This window comes from Phoxinus phoxinus (assembly GCF_949152265.1).
Source record: "Phoxinus phoxinus genome assembly, chromosome: 25".
In the NCBI taxonomy this organism is placed as follows: domain Eukaryota; kingdom Metazoa; phylum Chordata; class Actinopteri; order Cypriniformes; family Leuciscidae; genus Phoxinus; species Phoxinus phoxinus.
Window position 1 is genome coordinate 22,237,974 of NC_136900.1, and position 19,906 is coordinate 22,257,879.

Consider the following 19,906-nt stretch of genomic DNA (forward strand, 5'->3'; position numbering starts at 1 on the left):
AATTATTTATATATATAAAAACACACACAATCATGTATATATTTCAGAAAAATTGGTTATATTTATATATAAAATATTTATATATAATATAAATGTGAGTGTGTTTATACATAATAATTATTTAGAATATATTATTGTAGAATATTTTAGATGTTTTTACATATTTTTTTGCATGTTTATAGTATGTCAATTAAATGTACACACATACACACACACACACACACACACACACACACACACACATATTCAAATGTATTTGTATAGCATTTTTTTTCACAATACATATTTCAAAACAAATTACGGAAAATGTATATACTATAGCATTACAATGAAAACATGATTTTTATGTCAGTAATGAGAACTGCAAAAAAAAAAAACGTATATATATATATATTAAAAAAAAATTCTGCTAGAATTTTTTCTTTTTTTTGGAATATGGGGTGAAATGTAAAATGTTTTCAGGGCATATTTTGTAAGATTTCCCCATAAACACTTACATTCGATCAAATACTGTTTGACCTGCACTGTAAATACATCAAATCACAATTATAAAATCATTGATCAAACTTTAGATTAGGGTCCAATTCTCACCATTAACTATGACTTTTGCCTCAATAATCTCCTAATTACTGCTTATTAATAGTTAGTAAGGTAGTTGTTACGTTTAGGTATTGGGTTAAAATTGGGTAGGATTAGGAATGTAGAATAAGCTCATGCAGAATAAAGCATTAATATGTACTTTAGAAAGTACTAATAAACAGCCAAAATCCTATATGCATGATAATAAGCAACTAGTGAGAATTGGACCCTAAACTAAAGTGTTACCAAATTTTATAGCAATAATAAGAATTGATTTGAGGAGAAAAATGATATGATGAATTATTTATGACAACGTATATTTTTACATTGTATAACTTATAAAAATATTTGAATAATGCCTAACTTATTTTGATGAGTTAAACCAATTCAAAGATTCAACTCATTTTGCAGTTAAATGTAATGTTTAACTGCAAAAAGTTGAAGTTGCTAAAGTTGAAATGACTTCATCCAAGTTGATTGTACTTAAAAATGTAAGGCAGCATCTTTTCTTTTTACAGTGAGGGTGCAGTGAGGAACAAAGCATTAGCACTGAGATGTTGTTCTGGTGGGATTATGGGAGAGGTTACGGGGCCGGAGAGGGAGGGTCAGCCGAGGCGGGGTGCTGGAATCCAGGGTAAATCAGGTCTGTCGCTTGGCCCCTTTACCCACGGACAGGTGAGCGACGAGGAACAATGAGGACTTTGTAAGACAGCAGGACAGGTGCACTGTTCACCCTCACAGAGCCTAATGGTACACGCCAGCGCTCCTGCCTCCGTGTCTCTCGTTTGCTTTATCTCGTCTCGTCTCAGGCCTCATTTAACATAACTCTCAGACTTTCTCAATGCATGCAAAGAAATACCCTTGAGAATGCACCGTAGTTCTGGCGTAGTAACCAGTGTGCTATTTGCAATAAAACCAGGAATAGATCAATGTAAAACAATGTGTTATGGAAAAATATGAAATTGGATATGCGTCTCACAGTATACAACACATACTTTGAATAAAAACTGCATTAAAAATGAATAAAGTACAACAGAATTCAGAAACATAAGATATACTTGAGAAATAATGTATTACTTTTGATGTTTAACATTTTCATTGAACATCTGACTAACACAAATATATTGCTAACACTTTATAATAACCCTATCAGTCAATAATGCTAAACGGATCAGTAGTTTATGAATATTCATATGTGAATATGTGCTGTATGCAAATATGTGAGTTTAAGTTTCATTACATTCATAACTATTTAATGCATTTTGACTGGTGATCTGTTAATTGTTGTATAACATTTTCATGCCCAACATTGGTGTTGGTGTAAACAGGCCAGACAATGCCTGCATAACTTAAAGTGAAACTTCACCGATCACCAAAAGTCTCCCGGATGATGCGTTTTTGACAACCCGTAAAAATTACAGATTATACTTCTGGATTTTATTTCATATTAGTGTTCATTTCAGGCTGAGCGAACACATGTGGACTCAGAAAGCAACAAAGGCGCCAATCACCAATTCTGATTCTTCCAACTTCTTGAGCTTTGATCGGAATTCAGTGTCACTGGTGTGACGAAATAATTTTCCGCATTCGCAGTCTTAAATGGAGAGAAGTGCCTTCACTCTGAAGCCCTGGCCACCCCTTTTGATTTATGACGACAAATTGGTTGGATTGCGCAGCTGGATTCGTTACAGTAAACGTTCACTAGCATACTGCTATTAGCATGATACTATGCTTCCATTCTTTCCATTCCAGTGAGTCGGTTGACATCTGTGTCATTTAGTCGTGTGTATATTTCCTGTAATCACGGTGCTGTAGATGATCAGGCTATGTGAGATGTTGCGTAATTAGTTGGTTATGTCTTGTGGTGGCTGCCTAGCATATGCTAAGTTGCTTTTGAGTTATTGTTTTTGAAAGGTATGCAGAGCAGACTCAAAATGAGGGGAAACATCTCAAATTATTGGAGAAGTGCTCTGGCTTGTGGAGCGAAACCAGTATGGTTTCTTTTTCCACAGTGCCACAAGGCCGTTTGCGCATAGGCAGAGTTTACCCACCCAGTTGCAATCGCAAAAATGTGTTTTATTATTGTTTTAACGTGAAAATAAAGGTCAGTTTTCACATCTCAGAAGCAGAAGTCATCATAGTTGGGTAAACTTAGTGGTGAATGGAAACTAAAACAAAATATAAATTTTTTTGTTTTCCCATTTGCTCCAATAGCAAAAAGAAAACCAATCCATGATTGCGTTTCTATGACTTTACAAACAATGGAAAAATGAGATTTTGATAACTTTAGTCAGAAGAGAGAAAGATGTCAGTGTATTGTATCAGATGTTGTCAAGAAGAAACACTCACACAGCATAATTAACCAGTTTTCTGAAATGTAATGCCAAGGAAATATTATCACAAAGTATAGCAGTATAAACAAGATACATACAATTGTTTTTTTGGTAACACTTTATTTTAAAGTGTCCTTGTTATATATGTTACATGTACTTACCATAATGATAACAGTAAATTCTGCATAATTACATCCAACTAACCCACAACCAAATCCTAAACCTACCCTAACCCTGCAGTAAGTACATAGTTGCTTAATATTACTCAGTACTTGCATATATAATTACACCGTAACAATGACACCTTAAAATAGTGTAACTATTTTAATGAAAACATTAATAACTTTAAATTTACAGTGTTAATAACTGTGCAAACACATCATCACTGTCCCTACAACCATAATTTTACTGCAACAAAATATATTCAAACATTTTTTTTAAAGAAATGAACAAAAAAATCTTATTCAAAATGATCAAGGCATGGTTTCACTGTTCTAAACATTTATAAACTAGCTATTTAAACAGTAATATTTACAGTTACTTGTGATTGTATTGAAAAAAATATATATTTGTATTGAAAAAAGTTGTTTGCTACCAAGTGACTAAATGGAACTACATACTGTAAGTCGCCAAGGACATTAAACGTCATCAGCGAACAGGAAAACTTTTCTACTCACTAGACCGTTTCTACAGCCTCCGTGTTTATAATCGCCCTTGCAAACTATTCAGACTTTCAGGGAAAATGTCTTTTAAAACAAAGACTGAAAGAGATGTCGGAAGCTTAGTGATGGTGACATTGAAGTCATACTACCGTAGTGTAGTTCATTTACAGTCTACAGTACATTTAGCTTTTGACGTTTGGCGATTGTATTTATGCTTCAAAATGTCCATGTGTGAAGATCATGATGAACAAAACATCTATAAATTATAAAATTTTGTTGGTCACAGAGCTTATTTTCCTCAATAATCCAAAAGCCAATAGAAAAATCCTTTAGGGTTTTTGTTGAGGGATCCAGGGTATCAAAAACACAAAATTACAGCAGCACTATATTATGTATTTGCAAACTTGAGAAGGAAGTGATGTATCAAACCGTTTTGATAAATCTTTCAGAAGGTTGCAGTGGCCAGTGGTGACCCTGGTTACGGTACCATTTGACTCACTTTTCTTCCCAGCTGTATTGGAGCACAGCCAGCTGTTCATGTTATAGGCTGGAGATACGCCAACTTCCTCCTCACGCACTGGCATCTGGCCATACAGATAGAGACCCGGTTAAACCCTCACACATACCCAATCTTGCATCTCTTGGCATTACCTTCTCATAGACCTTCCTGTAGAGCTCAATCGGCCATTCAATTTGACACCTTTTGAGTTCCGTGAAATAAAGATGCAAATGTTTTTATAGTGCCTGTGCTTAATTTGAATGACAAATTTGAACTTACCACATGGTAAAGGAACTGGAAACTTTTCCAAAGTCAAACAAACTGTGATTGTCTTCACAGACTATGATCTAGGAACTGTTTACATACATTATACAACAATGAAGCACTAATAAAAACATTGTGAAATTTCATCTCATTCCTTCCGTGGAAATCTGGATGATGATGAAGATGCTGGAGTGATTGCCAAACCACAGCAATTTGTGATTCCTATTCCCTGAGTCCCTATAGGAGTTTTCTCTTTCCAGAGAGTAGGTTGTAAACGATGACCACTACCGAATGGGCGGCACTCCAGGAAGTGTTTTCCCCTTGTTTATTGTGCACACCTGCTCTTCTCTTCATTCTGTCGTATTGCAGAATATTACTTTATTATGTGTTCTGGACTGTGTGATATTTGTTGTATCTAGTCTCTCTAGGGAGTTTCTGGATTCAGTAAGTGTTTGTCATACGTGTTCAGTATCAAGGACTTGTTTTGCCATAGTGCCGTATTTTGCAAGCACTTTTTGGAATGGAAATGATGGACACACTCCAACAAACACTGAAGATATAATTATAAAATGGCTTTTGTTTGGAATAACAATCCATTTTGTTAAAATATATTTTACTTGTAAAAATTATTTTGTATATTTGTTTTTCAATTGTCTTGGAATAGCAAAAATATATTTTAGTGTATTTTATATACTAGAAAACTTAAAGCTACAATATGTAATTTATTTTGCCGCTAGGGGTTGCTAACCTCTTAGAATAACAAAAGTCGTAGGTTGATGACGTAGTGATAAGCAGAATCATGGAACTTGTCGTCAAGCTGATGGATCTAATAATGTTTATGGATGAGTGAATACATTGATGTTTCTATCATGACTGTGGTATGAACCAGGTCGCGATTGCTAATAAGAGACAGATATGAGCGCCACACGCGAGTCCCGCGGATATAAAGGAATAAGGACATTTAATTGTCCGTGATTTACTAGATAAGTGATAAGGATTTCTTAAAAAAAAAAAGTTTGCCCAATAAAATATTTTAGATCTTGGCATAACTAAATAAAAGGTATATTCATTATAAAAAATATATAACATTTAAATTTTTGTCCTATTTTAAATTATTTTAGTCATCTTAAGGCCCGCTTACAAGTTTCTTGAGACCCCCTATAGGCCCTGGCCCACTAGTTGACTACCAATAGTTAATATGTAGTCTGTATGTGTTGCTAAATTTAATATTACTGTTAAACAAACTCTTGTCCAAAAATAATAGATATCTGTGATGTCCAGACGATGTTTGGATTTGGATGTATCATCCTTAGTCATTCACATTAGATCCAATTAGTCCTTGATCGTTTCCTGAGCTCACTGCTTATTGTCCATGTCAAATATTCTTTTATTGGACGTTAAACAGTTTCTGTGCACATTTTCAGCCAAGGTTTTTGGCCTCTCGTGAAAGTTTTGAGACATTTTTGGCAGCTGAAATTTCAGTCCATCTTTAGCATTTAAATCAGTTTGGAGATTAATTTAAAGATACAATTTTTCCAAGAAGGTTTTAACAAAAGTAACAGCTGAAGCTAAGAACGCTGTCCGCAACTTCACAACCTTACTGATTGGGTGGCTGTTGGACAACTTGCTGAGCATTATTACCTTAATGCATCACACGACCTGGCATTGGAAATCAAAAACGTTCTGCAGTAAATCCAATACGTCCATATCACAGTGGCAGGTTCCTGGAACTGAATGACCAGAAGTGGTCTTCCCATAAGCAACTAGTGACTCAAACGATTGGCCCACAATGCTCTTTTTGCCGGGAAGAGGGTGTTACATTAACCCCAAACAAAGTGGCCTCCAAACCCGCCATCACGGGGAGTATCAGATCAACTGCTCTGTGGTAAGACATGCCTGGAAGAGTCCATGCGTAAGCTCATCGCATTGCACCGACTGGAGCTTCCCCATCACACAATGGCACAGCTGAAGAAAGGCAAACCAGAGAGTGTAAGTCTCAGGCCCAACACAAACACATCTGCGGACAAGGAACGCGCCACACACCATGCGTGTTAAGTGCTGGACGCACTGTCGGCGAACTTGCCCACTCGATTTCTGTGCGGTCAGAGCAAAAATGGCACGGCTTGTCCCTCTTGGACTTTTAAAGATGGGCCTGCGCGCTCCCCTTGATTGCCGTTCAGCTGGAGTTCGTTTGCCGCAGACGAATGTGAAATGCTTTCCCCAATCCCATTTCCCCGGAACATTGGTGCTGGATTTGGAAAGCCGCCATCAGAGAGATTGAGAACACAGTAATACTGTCAAAATTTGCATTGCTTTCATCGCTGGCGCACAGAGATCAGGTTCATCTGTTTCAGAAAAAACACATTTTATCGTGAGCTACATGTTTCCATGTATTATCTACACGCCAGCACTTTTCCTGTGTTGGGTGCAAGTAGAGGCATTGGGTTACCCCTCTTTCTGTATTGGTCATTTGTAATAGTGTTTAGATTTACTTCGGTGTAAATCTCTCACAGGTTCTCAAATGAATGTTCCATCTGGAGAAACTATCATCTCTTCGTGTGCCGTTAAATTTCGGTGTGGGGTGCTGCGTGTTCCCTGCTTTCTACTTCAAATCACATAGAGGGGCAGTGGAAATCTAAATAACCCATGACACAAACTGCAAAGACTTCACTCTTCCCCTGATGGAAAAAAAAGCGGTTCCAGAAGAAAAGTTTAAGGTGGATTCTCTGGAAGCTCTTCCAAAGGCAATCAACAGACCCTGACAAATCACGAAAGACATAGGAAGTCATAGCACTTTATGTTCCAGAACTACTGCTTCTGGAAAGAGAACATGTAAACCTACATATATTTATGATGTCTCTACGCTCTTGATTTTTTTGGGAATTACGCTTGCTTCTGTCGCTATACAATCTCTTAAAAGGGTAGTTATCTCTATAATATATCTATTATCTATAATTCTATCACTATTTACTGACCCTTCATGTCATTTCCAAAAGTAATTTTGGGAGAAAGTTGGTAACAGTTGGGAACTGATTACTTTTCCTGTTCTCAAAAGTTTCTAACTCCAAAAAGGACATACAGGTAAAAGTAGTTTAAAAATGATTCGTTTATTATGATTGATAAGAGATATGATGACTTTGGTGAACAGTACAGAGGTTAAAGTATTTATTCACTCATGTACCAAATCAAATATGGTGAAATGTCAATAACGCCAAACCTCATTGGTTCTTGTGTCATAATGTTACATTAAGTGACACAGGTGAGGTTTAATGTTATTATGGTGTCATCATATTGGTTTTGGGATCTGTGTACATTAGTTAATGTTTAGTGATTTTAATTGATTTGTGTGTGAATAACCAATTCAATTTAGCTCTTTTCATTGTGCTAAGTGATTGTATTGTTTCAGAAAACTTGAATTAAACCATTGGAGTTTGGATTACTTTTACGCTATATCCTTTTTGGAGCTTGAAACGTTTGGATCTCATTGACTTCCACTGAACATCCGCTGAAACATTCTTCACAATATCTTTTTGTGTTTTGTAAAAGGAGGAAAGTCATACAGGTTTGAAATGACATGAGGGTGAATAAATTAGAACAATATTCATTTTTTGGGTGAACTGTACCTTTAATTGGACTAAACATGGATGCTGTTCCATTCATGATGAATAATGTGCCCCCTTTCCACCAGCATGGTATGGCAGTGCCCAGTCTGGGCTTATTCCGGATGTTTCCACCGAAGACAAGGCTGGAAAAATTGGACCCTTAAACCAGCTGGTGTTGAACCAGGAACCACTAGCGTCAGTTGTGGAGAGTTGGTATAATTTCCTCGCCATGTTTTCGGCAGGTCATGGTTAACATGTTATAGATCTGGGCTGGTAACCGAAAGGTTGTTGGTTCAAACTTTAGATAAAATGTCTATTCAATTACTTAAAATCCAAACATAATATGGACCAAATGTAAAATAATTAAATACAAATGTAAAACAAATGGGAAATCCCAAAGGGTCAAGCAGCGAATTTTCCATGTAATTAATAGCTGTATAAAGTAAGTGTTGAGACGTGTATTATGGGACAGTACGTCATTGGCTCCTTTGAATACTTTCATGTCTTAGCTCATACTGGCCATTTCCTAATTTCCAGACTCTTAAGTGTACTTTGTGTCATTGACCAGTAGTTATTCAAGTTCTCCGTTAGCACACAGTGGTTGAAAATAAGAAACCCTGATTTTGTACTGAGCACATTTCAGTTTGATCAGTATAAAATCAACATGAAAGTCTCTTCTTGAACTATTTTACCTTTAAAATGTGTTTTTAAGAAATAACTAGTTATAAAAATCATGGTTTGTCAGCCTATTCTTATTTTGCAGTAGCTGAAAATTCACATTCAGAAGCTTACAGCAAATTAGTTTGACCTTTCCAAAGACTCTTCCCGGTTAACTAGAAGGTTGAAACTTCATATGCTTATTTTCAGCACGGCCATCAGTGTTTATTAATGTTGAAAATAATTTGGAATTGTACCTATATTTTTGATTTCACTGAATAGACTCCATTGTGTGAATAAAATAGGAAAATGTTGACCAGTGTGTAAGTCTTTAGTCATTAACACAGAGAAAAAGAAATGTGCTTTTGGGCTTAAGACATTTACAGTAAATGCGATTCCTTTATTCACCGTGAAAGAGCTTTCTTCCAACTTTTTTCACCTTGAAAGTGTTAAGAAATAACTGGTTTTAAAATTATGATTTGGAGCCAATTTTTTGGGGGGTGGGAGGGGGGGCAGACTGGTTGGGACACATACTGTAACAATTATTCAAAAGTTTTGGGTCAGTAAGATTTTTTTTTTTAAAGAAAGTACGGTAATACTTTTATTCAGCAAGGATGCATTGAATTGATCATACGTTGCAGTAAAATACATTTATAATGTTACAAAATATTTATATTTCAAATAAATGCTGTTCTTTCGAACTTTCAAAGAATATTGAAAAAGAAATTGTCAGTTTCTACAAAAATATTAGGCAGCACAACTGTTTTCAGCATTGATAATAATAATAATAAATGTTACTTGAGCAGCAAATCAGCATATTAGAATGATTTCTGAAGGATCATCTGACACTGAAGACACTGTATATTTAAAATATATTACTATAGAAAACAGTTAAATTGTGATTATACACTGTCCAGCCAAAAAAAGAAGGATTTTTTTTTGCTGTTTGGATTTAAATAGTCAAATGCAGTCTGTGATTGGATCATTATTCCAGTGATTAATATGTTTCTATCATGTTAAATGTTTGGCAACAGTTCTTCTAACCCTAATTGACGCTTCGCAGGGAGTTTGATTGACAGGCGATCTGACCAATCATAATTCGCCATCCGTCGAATCCGCCATTTTCGTCTGACATAGCAGTCAGGAGAGTTAGTAGATTAACATTGGAGGATTTGAACTTGAAAACCGTTCCTTTGATGTTCATTCATGTTTATTTGATGCTATAAATGAACTAGAAGGAAGAGATGATCGGTTCACGAGCAGCTTTAACTGAAGCTCTACAGCTTTGTGACTCACATTAAAGAGTCACAAAACGGTATTTATTGTTTAAATATCTTTAAAAAATTACCAAATTTGTTTCATATCAAAAATAACCTGGTCCGGTCTGTCAGCGCATTGTCAGTGTCCTCTCTACTCCGCGATGTATTTTTCACTGCGTGAGATCATGGTGTAGAGTGAGAGCGGCGTAGCTTGTCGGACATAGCAACAGTAACTAAGGGGACGGGTCTTTGTGGGTGGTCAATTGATGGAGTGTGTAGCTTTTTATTTCTTAAACATCCATATAAGAATACACATCATGGCCATATTCCAGGATGACAATGTCAAGATTTATCAGGCTCAAACTCTGAAAGAATGGTTGGGATTGAGCACACCTTTTTTTCCCTTTAGCATACAGTAACTGTTGAATCATTCACTAGGGGCGTTTTTAAGAAAGCACATATAGGATCAGTTTTGATTTCGTGTCGAGAATTATTTGGATGCCACCACGAGTAGTAACTCAACCAGCAGAGACTTTCATCCCCTCTGTATCCCAGTCCATCCCTCTGAGAATGAAGCTATGCTTGCTGCTGTTTCCCACACAGAAATACCTGACCCATTCAGCATATCTGCAGCTTTTAACGCCTCATATCTCATCTGTACCTCTAGCACCTTCCAAAAAAAATGATATATTATCTCATTGGACCGGCCGCAAAGTGCTTCCTCCACATCTAGCCGGGTTGTTTATCCCAGAAAGAATCCGCGAGAGTCTAAAAAACGAGACGAAGAACGGGAAAAAATTGTTTATAGAAGCAGCTAATACTATTTTCCCTCAGATGTTTTTGTGTTGTTACATTAACAGTCCTCCATACGCCCGGGATCACAGAGCCAGGGTAATGGCCAGGAACAAAGAGTGTTGCCTTAGCGACGGGGGAGCCGAAGAGGTCATCGAGGGTCAGACAGTCAGTGGAACACTTGAGGGACAATAAAATAAATCATATTGCCTCCAGAGAAGTGTCTGATTTAAAACACTTTAACCAAGCATTGAGAATGTCTGGAAAATAAAAGGAAATGGTGAGAGGAGGACAGCTGCTGCGTGTTAGTCTGTAATGAGATCGTCTCTGTGGCCCTTCTACCCCTGCGCTCCATTGCAGAATGGAAAAAGGCCTTTTAATCTTCCTGAAGAGGCCTCTGCTCGCGCCTGCTTTCTCATGTGGCCGTGCGCGTGCGGGCCTGCACAGTTTTTCAGTGTCATTTTTACTTTTTTCGGCCGTTCATTTAGACTGCATTGGAATTTGATTCTTTTACTTAATTTGCTAATTGTTTTGTTTGTAAATGAATCACTTTTTCACAGGTTGCTTATGTTGTCTAGGTAATACTATTAAAGTTTGCGAATCACTAAGTATGTGAAGCACTAAGTAACTCTTGCCATGTTGCCATGTCTACTTATTATAAGCAATTTTGAGGTTTAAGTTTGGCTATCTAGTTTATGGAGTTATTAAAGTGAGTAGGTGCATGTCGCAATATTTTTATAACAGGTCTTATTTTCATTTAGTAGTTTTTATGGGCTTGTTCTTGTTCGCTAAATTTGCTAGCAAGATCTGGCAACAGGAATGATTTGATGAAATTGTTATTTCACCCAAAAATGAAAATTCTGTTATCATTCACTCACCCTCATGTCGTTCCAAACCCGAAAGACTTTCATTAATATGAAATCTGAGAGATTTCTGTTCCTCAATTGACGGTTCGCAAAGACCCGCCCCCTTTAGTTACTGTTGCTATGTCCGACAAGCCACGCCGCTCTCACGCCGTGAAACATACATCGCGGAGCAGAGAGGACACTGACAACGCGCTGACAGACAGGACAGACCAGGTTACTTTTGATATTAAACAGTCTCACCTTTCAAATTTGGTCATTTTTCAAAGAAATTTGATCATCTCTTCCTTCTAGTTAATTTATAGCATCAAATAAACATGAATGAACATAAGAAGGAATGTTGTTTTTACCACGGAAAGACGTCACACACGTTTTTCAAGTTCAAATCCTCCAATGTTAATCTACTAACTATCCTGACTGCTGTGTCGGACAAAAATGGAGGATTCGGCGGATTATGATTGGTCAGATCGCCTGTCAATCAAACTGAATTCGATGGGTCAATTGACTGAATGATGACAGAATTTTCATTTTTGTGTGAACTATCCCTCAAAAGCTCGTATACCGCTTTCCCTGTGATTTCCCCTCACATATAGGCAAGAGATAAATCTATAAAGTAAATTAAAATACGTCTTTTAAAGTGCATCAGAGTTTTTTATCATCTGTCATCTCTCTCTCGTTGTACATCATTAAAAACTAGTCGTTCGGTTCCATACACAATGCTTTGAATTTTTGTAAATGCGGTTGTCTCTACCTGCAGTTTTAATGCGGTTGTCACTCCCGTAAATTACTGAACTAAATTACAGAACAAGATTAAGCACTAAAATCTGAACTGACAACTGAAATTAGCTGCAGTGTGTCTGGGTATGTGGGCTATTGATGTTGTGGTCTGTAGAAATGACTATGCACGATTTTATCGCTTGTCCAATTGTTTTTTATAAGTAATTGCACATCTTTATTCAACACCAAAGCCGCATGATTTGAGAATCATTCAAGGGACAAACAAGTCACTACACTGTAAAAAAAAATGTAACCTCTCCAAGTCAAAATATTCTAGTGACTGGTCACATCTAAATTTTTAAATTGGCCCAAGTGAAATTCTGTAAAATAAATTGAATGAATTGTTGCAATAGTCTGTTAACATTGGCTCAATGAGAAATAATAGGTCAGACTAATTGAAAAATTTAGATGAGACCAGTCACTAGGAAATTTTGACTTGGGGATGTAATTTTTTTTTTTACAGTGTATGTTTAATACTTACGGTTAGGAGTTTAAAAACTGAATTCCTTCTGGTTGGGTTTGGTTCGAGTAAGACTAAAACTGTGGAAATTGCTTTCTGTTCATCATCATAATTCACTCACAGTAGCTGGCATTTAACATTCAGACTGTGGGGTCAGAGTTTATGCCTGGTATTTCCTATCACGATGAAAAACGTACAGAATTGAGGGCCACAGAATGAATGTTCCACATTATTACCTGGTAAAGAAAACATAGGGAGGAACTGAGCCGGTCACAGTGAACGTCCGCGCTAATAGTGACATGAAGACAAAACAGGAAAGTCTCTGATGACGTTTTATTAGTAAGAAGTATAAACTTTATGGCACGTTTGCTCTGAGGCCACATTATTGAATTCAAAACTTGAGCTTCCTGAGTTCCTCTTTCTCTCTGCAGGGATATTAGATGATCCTGTAGAAGTAATTCAATAAGAGAAAGTTTAACCCTTTCATTTGCAAGGGTGTAATATGTTGGTTTTGTGTGCTACTGTGCATGTCAGGTGCTATTAGACTTGATGATCATACGGGGCTGATTTGTTTGGAAATGATGCCTGTTATTTATGCACATATAAGCTTTAATTGGTGGTCAAATATAGTTCTTTAGTTATTCTCCTCACCAAAGACTCTTGGTTATAGAGTTCCTTCCTGGAATGAAAGGCTCTTTATGAACCATAACTGACCTCGAAAAACAATTCATGGTGACTGACTTGGTAAAGTGAGTATGTGTGGTATTCATTGAAGTTCATTTTTGAAGATTTTGGGGAAAATGAAGGTAGATTGAAAGCACGTTGGATCAACAGCCTGGATCTGGAAAACGCTGAATTTGTCAGTGAAAACATGTGCGAGATGGTGAGAATGTTTCTGGAGCACACGACGGGGGACGCCGTCCGAGCCAGGGACTTTGGGAGGAATTATATCAAGAATGCCGTTCCACGTCTCACGGATTATTGTTGTTGAAGTGATCCTTGATTTTAAAGGGAGCAAACCATAGGCGTCGATTTCGGTGGGGACGGTGGAGATTTCGGCATGAGTCATTTTGTACCGACCACTTGATTTCTTTTTTTTTTAAAGCTTAACGTGGTTTACCTAAACAACGATCAATGGTCACCAAATTTCTCTCTCATATTGCTCATCATAACCACTTAAAACTGTCAAAAAATCAAACCAGAAATTTGGTGATCACTGATCGTTATTAGGTACATGAAACCGTTAAAGGAGCCGTATGTAAGATTGTGTCCAAAACTGGTACTGCAATCACTTTCAAATTACTGTAGAGCGGTGTATCCCCTCCCTCTCCCCCCTGACTCGAGGTTGCCAGATAGGCATTAACGTTAGACATTTTTTATCCGACTTGAGTTAGAGCAGACTAGAGCAGAGCTGACAACCCGGATGCCGAAACACCACTGACTTCGTGATTGGTCGATAGGTGGAGGGTGGCGCTTCAGGCCAAAACACAACATGACAACATCAACATCAGTTGAGGGCGGCAACTTCACTTTTTAAATGACAATATCCTGGCCGGACTACTGTTGTCAGTGATATAAGTTTGAAATGAACATGATTTCTTAATGTCTACTGACATATCAGGGCCATTTTATGATTAATTTAAATACATTTCTTACACACGGTTCCTTTAAGCTTTTTTCTACAATAGCCTCAATGAAGCAAAAACGCTTAATGTCAGATACCATCCATAATAATTGGACTTTGGGTTAGATTTTTTTTTACCATTTTCAGTGGTTATGAGGAGCAATATGAGAGATAAATTTGGTAATCATTGTTTAGGTACATTAAACCACATCATGTCATATTGTCAACATGGTACTTATGAAGCAGAATAGTGGGTCATATGTCTAATGCTTTTTGAAAACTCAAGGCTTTCTTCTTCATAAAACGAGTCGGACATCATCACATTTTTTTATACATTTTTATTTATTTACATTTGTAAGCTACAGGACATCGTCTTTCAAAACATGGCCTGTGCGAAAGAGAGAAAAAAATGAATGCGTCATTGCACCCAGCACTTCTGAAAAGGAGAAGTGGCACTGGTGTTTTTGATGCTGGTAATGTGACAGATTATTGTTGTTGAAGTGATCCTTGATTTTAAAGGGAGCAGAAGGCACTGGTGTTTTTGATGGTTAGTCTTGGCTACACTAATAGATGGGAAATCAGCACTGAGAATATGAACAGTGTGTGGATCATAGTTTTCAGCCAGGACCTCAGGCTGGCATAGTGGAAATCTGGTGGCTGCAGGCGTGTGTATATGCATGTACAGTATGATGAATGATACAGTACATATCTATATTGACAGATGGAAGTGAAGGTCTGTTCTTTTTTCATTCACACAAAACCTGGACTTTAAAATGGACTCAAATATTTTAGTCTGCTTTAGTTGCTTTACATTTTTGTTAATAATAATAATAATATGCTAGCTAATAGATAATTACTATTGTAATATTACTATTGCATTGTAAAATAAAAATCTAATTTATAAATATAGCTAGTAATGATATAATAATAACTCTAAATATAAAATATATTACTATTGCAATTATGTTTTTATTGTAAAATGTCATATTTATTATTATTACAATTGTAATACTATGTTTGTAGTTAAATAAAAATCCCAGTTTTATTGTTATTATTAATCTTATTGTTAGAAGACAATATATTCTATTGTAATTTTACCATTGCATTGTAAAATAAAAAAATATATATTATCAAATATGATTTTTTTTTACAGTACAGTGTTTTCTAATATATTTATATACATGTCTTCATTCAATCATTCTTTTATTTTGGCAGATAAATTGGGGGAGGGGGAGCACTACACTAAGCCATATCACAATATCAAGTAATTATGATGAACATTTTGGATCCAAGAAGTAGCCATATATAGTTAAGATGTTGTAGTTGTCAGTCAAGCCTGTCAAAGTCTCTTTTGACTGTTGTCTGGTGCACTAAAAATATCCCAAAAATGTACTTTCTCCATTACCGTAAGATGTTGCTATCCACTGCATTCTTTGCTAGCATCCCGCAGTGTTTCAAGATTTTGAGCAAAGATACAGTAGTCCCAAAAAGAAACAAAAAGAACAGTGTTGTAATGGGGCCCGAGAGGCCTCTGCACCTGCACCGTCCACCATCTTGTATCAATCTTCTCAGAGTAACATTCAAACCTAACTCACAACTGTTGCTGAATAACAAGTATAGTCAACAGATAGACTTGATTTGAAGCTCCTGGTTATTTTGCAACATAGGCTCATTGGCCAAACGTGCCAAAATCTCCAAACACGAACCAATACATAAAAACCACTGCAGTTTCCAGTGGAAATGAACACTAGAGGCAGTAAAACACCAACAACTTTTATTCCTTTTCTGACAAATGATGATCACATGGCCAGATTATTTATGAATAAAGAAATGAATAAAGATGAATACACACTTTTACACTGCATGATTTATAAATGAATATATCTTAAGCGTTTGCATCACATAATCAGCTCCGCGTGTATGATGTGGTAAACTTGCTCGGTAGCTCGCCTGGTACAGCATTGCACCCGCGATGCAGTTGCTTGGGTATAAGTCCTATTAAAACACGCGTTACAATAAAGACTAAAATAGCATGTGTTTGTGTCACACGCTTGCTTCTGTTATCACAATCGGTTAGGTTTAGTGTAAGTGGTACGTGATAGATTATTAACCTTTAATTTCCAAACTGCCGTGATACCTACAATTACCAACGTAATAAAGCGTTGCCAGCTGAACACTCTTTAGCGCCACTCACTGAAAATATAGATTTGAAAGTGCTGCGAAATGAAAGGCAACGTAATATCATTTTGCTGAAATGTCGCCACAGGCATGTTTTTTCAACGAGCCTGGGTTATTATATTGTGCATGATTCATCGCTGCATAGTGTCCTTTTTCCATTAGGATAGAGTTCAAATCTAGTCCTCATCACTATTCGAGTGTCTGTATCTTATTGAGGGTTATGTATTGTATTAAATGTGATGACTCAGTGCTGTTATAAAGTCTTTGACCTCACACTTTTCCAGTGCTGGACGGCATCACTGTTCTCCTCTTGTCCGTGAGCTATCAATGTCATTAGCCTCATTTAATCTAATTTATAGCCGTTTGTTTGAGTTAGACCTGGGTATGTGGAAGAAAAATATTTGAAATGATAACAAGTAGCCTGCTGTCTATGCTCAGTTATATTGTGGACTCAGCTCAGGCACACACGGCCATCAACACATTCATTAATACTCACATTAACCAACGCTTCTCACACATGCTCAATTACATTCGAAGGTCACGATGATTGTCCAGTCAGTTGCTAGACAATCTTTTATCTCATTATTTATTTTAATATGAAATATTACATGCTCACCCGCCATTTTCTTTAGGTTAATTTCCACCTGTTCAACTGCTTATTAACGCAAATATTTAATGTTCCACTAACCTGCTCCACTAAACACTTTCACTTGAGAGTAGAGTTAAGATCTCTAGTGTGCGCAGCAATAATCAAACAGACTCCAGAAAATGCCTTCGAATATGCTTTAATCATAGCCGGAAGACATCAGACCAATTTCAGAGAGAATCCCACCAGCAAAAAGAGTGTTTTTATAGAAACTGTTCTATTATATATGGAAAAGGTGACATGATTCATTACATGATTTTTCTACAATATGATTGGATCTTCATATGTATAGTTCAGCAAACCCTTCTGTTACTACAGTAGGTAAAAGCAAATCATGTTGATTACTTCATGAGTTTATATATTTAGTCTGTCTAATTTCTCCTTTTGTTATATTCGGACATGATTCAGACACACTGACTTCGGCTCAATGTTTGGGGACATTTAGGTTTCAAAAGCACATAATTGTTAATCCTGCAAGAAAAAAAAAAGAAATTTTTGTTTCCACAAGGTACATACTGCACAATAATTACACTATTTATCAACGGATCTCATTACATACAGCGCAACAGTTATATATTCAAAAGCAGAACTGCTCTATTGTAATTAATTCTTTATATTTACCGGCAAACCGCTGTACACAGCCTCAGTGATGCCTAATAACCTAAAGATATAGCTTCGCTCGCTACTTAGCTGTGCATCATTTAAAGTAGTTTAATAGTAAAGTTACTCTTTAAAAAAATTAGCTTTACAAGCTAACAAAAACAATCTTCATTAAAGCAGACGATTTGTAGTAACCAAAGCAGTATTTAGTTTTTGCACAAAAACAAATAATAATAGTATATACAAATATTTTTAAAGTTTAAACTCAAATATGTCTATATTTGGGTTGAAAACATTGTGAACTGCAGAATTTGACGACATAAAATGCTTTGCTGGGAAAGTTTGCTGTGGCAAGATACAATAGGAACAAAGCTCATTTATCAAAGCAGTATTTGTTTATGAGTGTTATGGTTTTGAAAACATCCAAACATCTAAAGCCGTTGGAATCTTTTTTTTTATTTCACAGGCTGCTTTTGATGCAAAACATTTGCGAAAACATTTGTATATGTAAAATTTGTAAATAATATAATTTTATCTTTGAACGAAATGGAAAACAAATTGGCTAAAAATAAGCTCTTGAGCTGCTCGAAAACAGTCACTATTGTTTTTAAGGTTTATTTGTATGTTATTTGGTGCTTGTTTTTTTAATCTTTCTAGTTCTTACTACTTTTATCTCAATTGGTAGAGAATGGTGTTATCAAAATGCAAAGGTCATGGGTTCAATTCCCAGGGAGCACATGGTTGAATGCGCTTTGTCACTTTTGATAAAAGCATCTTTGAAAATGAAGAAGTAAAAATGACTCTTAATTCTTATCTATTTGTTGGTTAGTAACATAAATATTCAACATTTTCAGTGCCAGTATCTTTACTTGGGTCTTATATTTTCTTTCACCTTGTCTGGCCTCACATTCTTGTGTAACAGAAATACACTTCTTTCTGTTGATCCAGTATTAATGAGGAGCTGTGTGTGTCTGGAGTGAGATTGGTAATATGAGGACGTGGGTCTGCAGCAGAACAGTGTTTAGTTTGAGAGGCGTGAACTTCCCTGTCAGCTCAACTATTCCAGGGCAATCCGATGTCACAGAGATATCGATCTGAATTTCTTCCTTTCTATGACCTTCTCTGTTGCCATGCAAGACTGCAACCGAGCCTGACTCTTCCATTGTGTTATATGCTGAACTTTGGTTTGTAGGGGTGCACGATTCAGAAAATGTCACGATTCGATTCGATTCCGATTTTTAGGCTCAAGATTCGATTCAAAATCGATTTCCGATTCAAAACGATTCTCGATTAAAAAAAAACGATTCACAGTATGTAAAATGTAGTTTAATTTTTCCTATGTGATTGATTGTAGTGGACATACAATTTTAAAGAAAAGAAACACAAAAAACTCAATGTAGTTTGATATTACTTTGTCTTCATGCAAAAATAAGAAAATTTTCAACTAAAAAGTGCAAAGTGCCAAGCTTTGGCCAGCTTTCAAATACATTTCAAGTTTCATTTAGCTTTAAAGTGCTGTAGGCTACTAGGTTAACTGTTGAAATGTGAACACGACTGGGCACATTGAACTTTATAAAACTAGGCATCGCAGGTTAATGCAACTCGTATTGCTTTCTGCAAGCCGACCGTGACCTGTTCCTTTGTCTGTTGATATAGCTGAGGTATCGTTTTTTCGGTAAAAAGGCGACGAGATGGTATAGAATACTTAGGCTCAATTATGTGCATCATATATCGAAAGCCATCATTGTCTACCATGCTGTAAGGGCGTAAGTCTTTTGCAATGCAATAGGCTATGGATTGCCTTATTTTCTTTGCCCGTTCAGAGTTCGGTGGGAGTTTAGAGCATTGAAAAAGAGTGCATTGGTTGACGGGCAAATTAGTTACAGGTTGTTGTTCGTCCGCGTCTTTAATTTTAATCTCTGGGTGATTTCTCACGTTTGTGGTGTTTCCAAAATACTTAACTTTTGCTTTGCAAAGCCGGCATATAGCATGAGTCCCATCTATAGGAATGCTGAGCAAAACACATTTCAGGACAATATTAACACGGCAAAAAAAAAAAAAAAAAGATATATATATATATGAATCGATTTTTGAAAATTCTATGAATCGAT

The 19,906-nt window shown here is 36.4% G+C and overlaps 1 protein-coding gene across 6 annotated transcripts in view; it reads left to right on the forward strand.

The window, feature by feature from the left end:
- Positions 1-19,906, forward strand: part of znf469 (zinc finger protein 469) — a 288,811-nt gene that overhangs the window by 124,020 nt on the left and 144,885 nt on the right. Inside the window, exon 4 of one of the 6 annotated variants that reach the window (XR_013796565.1) lies at positions 1,098-1,232. The exons of the other annotated variants lie outside the window; for them this stretch is intronic. The gene's annotated coding sequence lies outside the window, so the exon portion shown is untranslated. Of the gene's footprint in view, positions 1-1,097; positions 1,233-19,906 lie in introns of those variants that run through there. 6 annotated transcript variants of the gene reach the window in all.